This window comes from Herpailurus yagouaroundi, unplaced genomic scaffold (genome assembly GCF_014898765.1).
Source record: "Herpailurus yagouaroundi ecotype Mexico unplaced genomic scaffold, PumYag 205, whole genome shotgun sequence".
NCBI lineage: Eukaryota > Metazoa > Chordata > Mammalia > Carnivora > Felidae > Herpailurus > Herpailurus yagouaroundi.
In genome coordinates, this window is record NW_024412436.1 from 15,371,593 (window position 1) to 15,379,063 (window position 7,471).

A 7,471-nucleotide genomic window follows, 5' to 3' on the forward strand; every position below is an offset into this window, starting at 1 on the left:
CTGAGCAACTGCGTCCCAGCCACCCGCCCCGAAGCGCACAGGTGTCCCTAAATGTTTCCTCGTCCCTGCAGCTGCAAGGTCTGGGGGGGGGGGGCGAGTGTGGGGGACCCCCGAGGTTGGAACAGGAGGTCGTACCACTGGTCACAGAGCTTAAAGAGATGACCCGAGCCGCGGGGCGGGGCCTGTCGGGGGCGGGGCTAGAAGGTGGGGGGGCCTGTTCTGTGAACGAGGACCGGCGGGGGCAGCGTCAGGCAGGTGGGCGGGGCCCGGACGGAGAGAGGCTGGGCAGGTGGGCGGTGCGTGGGTGGGGGGCGGGGCGTGTGAGTGGGGCGGGGCCTGCCCGGGACACGCGGGCGGGGCTTGATCTGGCAGGTGGGAGGGGCCCGGGAGGGTGGAGGGCGGAGCATGCGGGCGGGGGCATCGCGGGGCGGGGGCATGTGGGCGGGGCACTGGGAGGGGCGGGACCCGGGCGGAGGAGCGGGCGGAGAAGCGCGCGGAGCTGCGGGCGGCGCGGGGAGCCCTTCCCGGAGGTAAGCGCCCCGCCGCGGACGAGGACCCCTGTCCCACCCCAGGCTGCTGGCGCGGTCGGGCGCCCACCCCCCGGGGGCGTCCCGGGCGGCTTCCGGCTCTGCTCCCTGGACGGGGACTGGGCGCGTGGCCGGCTGGTGCCCTGGGGACGGGACACGGGGAAGCCGGGGCGCCCCCACCTTTGGAGAGCTGTCGCTTTCTCACTTTCGCTTTCTTCCCCACCTGGGAGGGGGCAGGTGGCCTCCCGGCCCTGGAAGAGGGCCCCCCCCCACCCCCGAACCGCGGCACCCGGCGCATCCGGCGAGGCGGCCCGGCGGAGGCGGCACGGTTTACCCCGCCGGCCTTCACGTCGTAAACAATCCGCCTGTGAAGACGCGGGCGCAGAGGCAGGGCGCCTGGAAAACCGCCGCCGGCACAGCCTCGCAGGGCGGTGTGGCTCATCTCGGGGTGAGGGGTGCGGGGTCGCAGGAAGCCAGGCTGCCGGGACCATGGCGAGGGGCTTGCTCCTTCCCGTGGGTCAGCTTTGAGCGCACCTGCCCCGCGCCAGGTGACCCGTGAACGGCACCCTAGACACTGTTCCTGGGCAAGGACGCAATAATCCATAGGACGCCCTGTGTGGAGGTCGGGTGGTGTCACAGGGTCACTCGCTTGTTTCACAGTGCCCTGGGGACGTCACCCTCAGTGGTCCTTCCACCCTAAGTGGTGTCACTGGGTCACCCACTTGGCGGCTGGGCTCTGAGGGAAGCGGAAACTGATTGCATGTTCTGAATGCAAAACTGACCCTGCTCGTTTTTGGCTTTGTCTTCTCGGAAGACTTCTCGGGAAGTTGTGTCCAGCCTCACAGAGACCTCCTTTGTCGGCTTGCCTGCCAGTTTGCTGACTGTTGAAATCCGAATAGGCCTGTTGGGGTGCTTCTGCTCACAGACTCAGCACGAAACCCTGGGATGTGCAGTGACTGGGTCCGGATGTGTGTTTCACTCTTAGTCTTGTGGACAAGAATGGAGCCCGCAGATCCAGGCTTCCGTACGGCCTCCTGTTAGGGTGATTCCCACTGCTGGCTTTGCATCCCAACCCCTGTGGGCTCTGCTCTGTGGGACCTGCTCGTGTGAGGCGTTGTCCCTGCCCCTCAGAGGCTCCCAGGTTCAGGTGGAAAGACAAAACCAGCATCTGGGAAACGGCAGCTGAAGACTGGGACAGGCAGGCGGAAGGAGGTCCGAGGGTAATACTAAGACTTAGAATCCCTAACGGCGCTCACCGCCCACCAGCTGTGATCCAGACACCCTGTCGCGGACTTTGACCCTGGAGTTCTCGCTTGTCCAGCAAGAGAGCAGATGCAGAGTTGAATACGAGAGGCTAATGTCTGGGAGGAGACAAGAGCCCCGAACAGGGGCTTCCTCTCCGCATTTATTGGGCTTTCAAGATCTTACACACAGGGTGAGTGTGAAAAAAAGAAGATCTTACACACATGAATGTGGAGAGAACAATCAGACAGTAATCATTAACTTGTGTGTGTAAGAAGCAAAGGGTCTGGGGGGGGGTGAGTGGATTTTGTGATCAAAGTACAATAGTATATTGGCTCCAGAAGGAAAGTAATTTCCTGCAGGTGAAATAACGCTTCTCACAGTCCCAGTTCAATATCCCGCCAGCTAACGTCAGGCGCTTTCGCCCCGCAGGGCTGGCGTTCTGCCCGAAGCTTTTTTCTGACCCATTTATGTGAGTAAAACCTATTTCCCCACAACCCCCACCTCCCTCTCCAGCTCTGGCCACCCTCTTCATGCTCCCTGACACACTGACCTCCCCGACACACTGACCTTCCAGAAGGTTCTTACTGAGCCTATTTTGCATGCCTCACTCTCCTTACACTCGCTCTCCTGCCCAGAATGCCCTGTTGGGGACTCCTCTACATCTTTTAGGAAGCATCTCAAATGGCCCCTCTTCTGATGGGTTCCTCAAGGGCAGAGTTGGAGAGCCCGTCATCTGCCCTCCGTTGCTCCTTGCACCCTTCTTGCTCCCTGCTCCGTCGGAGCTCTTGTCCCCTGCAGTGCCCACTGGGGGGAGGGGTCTTTGTCCGACTCGCTGGGGACCCTCTGAGCCAGCGCTAGTGTCTGGCACATAGCAGGCATTTGGTACATGATCCTTGGTTGCAGTTCAGCCACATACAGGGCACAGGAAGCACCTCACCCACCTGGTGCGGAAGGTGTGGGCTAAGCGTTACTACTGGGAACCTGAGACTGGATACATCGGTGGAGCCAAAGCCCGGCGGCCTTGAGGGGCTAGTGTTAGATGGTGGCAGTCCTCAAGGCCCTCGGCAGCCCCCTCTGCCCCCGGGATGGCAGGCGCGTCCTTCTTGGCTGCAGAATACCCTCTCCATCCTCGCCCCCAACCAGCGCCCACAGGCTCACACTTGGACCTTCTGAGTTACTCCACCTGCGGGGGCTCCAGGCCCGGGCTCCCTCCTCTCCCTTGAACATGGTGCCTGGGTGCCTCTGCCGGGACTGCCCCCCCCCCCCCCCACGGTTCACCGCTCCTGTGACTTAGGTGCCACCTAGTTAGAGGTGCCCTCGGGCTGGGGGTGCGTCCTCCTCTGCCCCGAGGCACCACGTATGGTCCTGTAACGACAACACGCCCCTGCCCTCCATGGCTGCCTTCAGGCTCGGGACGTTAGCTCCCTGAAGGCAGAGATTGGGTTTGTCTTGATGAAGCAAGCCCCAGCGGCTAACACCTTCCCTGGGAGACCGTGCCCAGGAAGCATGTGCCAGACAGAAGACTGACCAGGGCGGTGGGAATGTAAAAGGAGGGACAACTCTAGAGACCTCTGGGAAAGAGGAGCTGGGACTCGGTGCTCAGTCCCAGGAAGAGAGTCTCCCGGAAGGCCGGCTCACCACCTGCCAGGCAGGTGTCAGGAGAGGGGGGCCCTGGCCCCAGGAGACGCCCACGTCCGTGCTTCCCCCTCTCTCAGGGCTGGAGAGAGATCCTGGGGGCACGAGTGGTGGGGACAGTCCAACTCGTGAAACGTGACCTGCAAGCCAGGGGTGGGGGAAGGAAAAGGCCAGAGGGAGGAGGCGTTTCAGGAAGACATAGGAGCAAAGCTGTCGGTGCTACAAGAGAAAACGGGGAGATTCAGATTAGAACAGGCGAGGAGGGGAGCTCAGGACGGGGCCCCGGAAGGAGGCCACGGGGCCAACTGAGCCCAGGCAGCGGGCGCCCCTTGTACTTCCTGAGGAATTTGGCCGTCGGGGAAGAGTGGCCCCGTGAAGAGATTGTGTCTGTTTCATAGGAGATCTGATTCCTGTTTGGGAAACCGAAGCAAGCTATTTCCGGGTACGGTCTGGCCACGTACCTGGCCGCCAGGTCACACTCACATGTGCACATTCAGAAACGGGACAAGGGGAATTCAGCTCACCAAGGATGCCCCCCCGGGGGCCCCAGGATTCCCTTCTCCCAGCCCGGGGCTTTGGCCGTGGTCTTGGACGTTCCCGCCCCCAGCAAGTTGGCCTCTGGCCCCGGCGCCCCACCCAGGATGGAGCAGGGGTGTGGGGCTGCTGGCCCAGGGCGGTTTCCACCCTCAGGAACCTCCCTGGGGCCCGGTCCCCGGTTGCCTGCACGAGGCAGGAACATGTGCTTGCAGCCCCGGCCGCCCCCGCTCCCAAGTCCCTGGTGCCACGAGTAAACTCTTCCTCCTCCACCCCTGGGAGACGCAGGACTCCCCTCTCCCAGCCTGACTCCCTCCCTCACCTCCCACCCAGGGCAGCTCTGCCAGGCTGCTGCCCAGTGGGCTTGGTTTCATCAGCCAAGGGGGGTTTCTCTTTTTGCTTTCCTTAGCTCAGCCCAGAGTACAGCCCTCCCCGGGATGGTTCTCTGGTGCTTGTAATCTCTCTTCTCATTTCCATCGTGTCCATAGTTTAATAAGGATTTTCTTCACTGTGCCTCCGCTGCCGCCCACTGCTGCCATTTACATCACAATCCAGGTTGTCATAACTTTCCGGAGAGGCAAAGGCGGGCTCTTGGTGGGGGGGGGGGGGGCCCGGGGCTCTGGCACCTGGCTGTTGCCCCTCTCTCCGGGCCATCAGCTCGCAGGCTTGGCGAGGTGCGGTCGGGGAGGCTGTCAGAGCCTCGAGGTTAATTTTCTGAGAGTATTGGTGCCGCCTGAAGCTGAAATCAGGTAGAGATATTCAGTCCGTGGAGAGCTCCCTTTTCTGGAGGATTTTAAGCGTGTGGTGCGTGTTGTTAGTGTTTAATCATCACCCAAGTGAAATTATTTTTTTTCCAGTCAGATGTTTTAAAACGGTGGGAAAGAATTTATAATAAACAGAAGAGAAACCATTCTGTTGGGTTTTTGACACACTGGCTTCTTCAGAATATCAGTTGCTCTGGATGCTGGTGTGGTCGGGGGCGGGGGCGGGGGGGACCACCACGGGAAGATATTAAGGGCAATCCGGCAAGATTTTCCCTAACTTCCAGGAGTGCTGAAAAGGGAAACTCCTGAGGCCGCACCATGCTGGGAAATCCCCTGTCCCTCTCAGTGTTCCCCTTTGGTGGCTCCTAAAGGGAGTGCATCTCTGGAGAGGTGCTCTTGGACTAACGATGTCTGTGTCGTTAAACAACAAGAACCATCAGAGGGTGGCGTGTGAGGAACCGATTACTCTGGATCAGGCACCGGAGTGTCCCCCCTTGTGTGTGTGTAGACGGCCCCACTGGTGCTCAGAGAGGCTGGTCATCCATTCAACTGGGAACAAGGACTCGAATTCAGCTGCAGACTTAGTCCTCATTTTGATCCCATCCTCCCCCCCCCCCCCACCCCAAACAAAACGGTGTGCGGGGCAAAACAGATGCAGAGGTCAGAGCCAGCAGAGCATCGGGGAGGGGGGTGGATGATGCCAGCGGCGGCCCTGGCGAGCCCTCACCCCGGGCCCTGCGCTCACCCCGCGGCCGCGGCCCGACCCGCCCTCGGCCGCCCCCTGCCGGTCGGCGGCAGAAGCGCCTGCCCTGGAACCGGGAAGGCCCTCGCACCTGTTTCCTCAGCTGCGCAGTGAGGGAACCCACGTGTCGTGTCCAGCCCCGGCCTCGGGACCCTCGGCTGATCCCCGTTGGCAACCATCTGGTGCTTCACCCGCCAGGGTCGAGAAGAGTTGGGGTGAGCGTATTAACGTGGCCCCTTCCCAGAAGTGACCGGGCAGCACCTACCCAACCTTCATCCCAGGAGAACAGGCAGCCTGAGCAGTGAGTGTGGACAGATGGCGGGTCTCGGGGCCTTGCCACTCAGCTCTGAGGGTCTCCTGGAGGCTTGTGGAGAGCCAGAGTGTCAGGTCCCCGCCTGCCTGCTGACCAGATTGCGTTTTAGCGGCACCCGCAGGTGGTCCCGGATGCCTCCGAGGGGCTGGGCCGTGTGCAGGATACTCCATTCTGAGTTTTTGGAAAAGATCAAAATGACGACTAAGTCTGCAGCTGGATTCAAGTCCTAGCACCCAGCTGGAGGGGTGCGCGACCCTGAGCACTTCCTCCGCCTGTAGGACCCCTCATCCTAAATCTGAGACCTAACGATTCCTAGCCAGTGTCCCCTGACTCGGCCCTCATTTAGCCAGCGAGCTGCTCCGAAGGTCAAACTCTGATGGCGAACCTGGCCATCTGCCATAGAGCAGACAGTGCTGGTCCTCAACCCTGGGCGGAAGCCTTCGTCACCGAATGACCATGGCAAAGTCGCGTGAAAAGGGACTTAGGTCTGGGGAGACACTCCCTCCCCACAGCGATTTGAAGAAAAATGCGCCGGATCGTGAAAGTGTGGACTTTCCCTCTCCGGAGTCCAACGAAGAAAGCTCCCCATCTGACTGGCCCAGACACTGGGCCTCTGAACCAGAGGCTGGGCCTAGACTTCTCAAGACCCTGCGGCTCTGATGGCCCACGTGCCTTGATTTGCAACATGGTCTCGATCTTTTCTAGTTGAAATTCTGCTCAGTAAGACACACACCTAACGCTTCAAATTCTTCTGCAAAGAAAACTGCCATATGGCATAGAAAAACATGTGCCTCACAGTTTCTGTTTCTCCCCCTTAATTAGCTTTTCTCCTTTAAGAAAGCAAAAGCCCTTCGTCTTGACTCACCAAATCAACACTGACCACCTTTGTCATTGTGATGAATTTCCTACCAGCCGGGGAGTGGGGGTCTGTGCCCCCAGAATAAGGATGTGTTAGGAGCTCCCCGTGTTAGAACTAGGAGGTGAGTCTGATGAAAATAAGCCTTCGGAATATTAGTGGGGATAATATTACTGGGGTGTTAAACTGTGCTACCTCAGGGATACTGCACAAATAAAAACAGGGTCTCCGCCCTCAAGAGACGTGCAGTCTAGGGGGAAGGTGTTTAATAAAAACGCTGTCTGGGAGGAGGTGTGGACAGAATATCAGGGTGAGATAAAATGTGCCCCGAGGGGCATGAGGACTGCTGGCCTCCGAGGTGGCCTCTGAAGGGCGAGCTGGATATGCAGACAGAAGCATCCCACCCCCCCGGGGTCCAGCCTAAGGAGGGAAATTGGGTGGAGGCCAAGTTCTGAGCAGGGCACAGGCCCAGACTGCAGGTGCGGTCGGGAGGGGGGTTGGCTTGGGATCCCCTCTGTCAAGCAAGAAGGTCAGCCATTCCAGGGTAGACTACAGTCTACAGTGGACGGCCCAGAAGTCCTGTTCCCTTCTTGGGCAGAAGGAGCCAGTGAAGGCTTCTGATCAGAGGTGTGCTTTCGGGCTCCTGGGGTAGCTGGATGAGGGGTGCATATGTCTGTGGGGGACCAGCTGGGAGGTCAGTGGGCAGGGGCAGGGGGGACATGACCGGCAGGGGGGCAGTGCCCTGGGGTTAACCTTGCAGAATTGGCCACCAACTGCTTTGAGGTCACACCGGTGGGGGTCTGTGGGTCCAGGACGGTGGATTGGGGGGGAGGGGCTGTGGACGGGGGAGGGGGC

General features: G+C 60.4%; 1 protein-coding gene across 8 annotated transcripts in view; it reads left to right on the plus strand.

The window, feature by feature from the left end:
* Window positions 1-465: 465 nt before the first annotated feature.
* The window catches only part of TLR5 (toll like receptor 5), a 16,245-nt gene continuing 9,239 nt past the window's right edge, over window positions 466-7,471 (plus strand). For 4 of the 8 annotated variants that reach the window (XM_040451971.1, XM_040451976.1, XM_040451975.1 and 1 more), the window contains exon 1: window positions 6,668-6,740. The gene's annotated coding sequence lies outside the window, so the exon portion shown is untranslated. Of the gene's footprint in view, window positions 531-1,698; window positions 1,963-6,667; window positions 6,741-7,471 lie in introns of those variants that run through there. The other 4 variants (XM_040451972.1, XM_040451973.1, XM_040451979.1 and 1 more) reach the window with 3 other exon arrangements.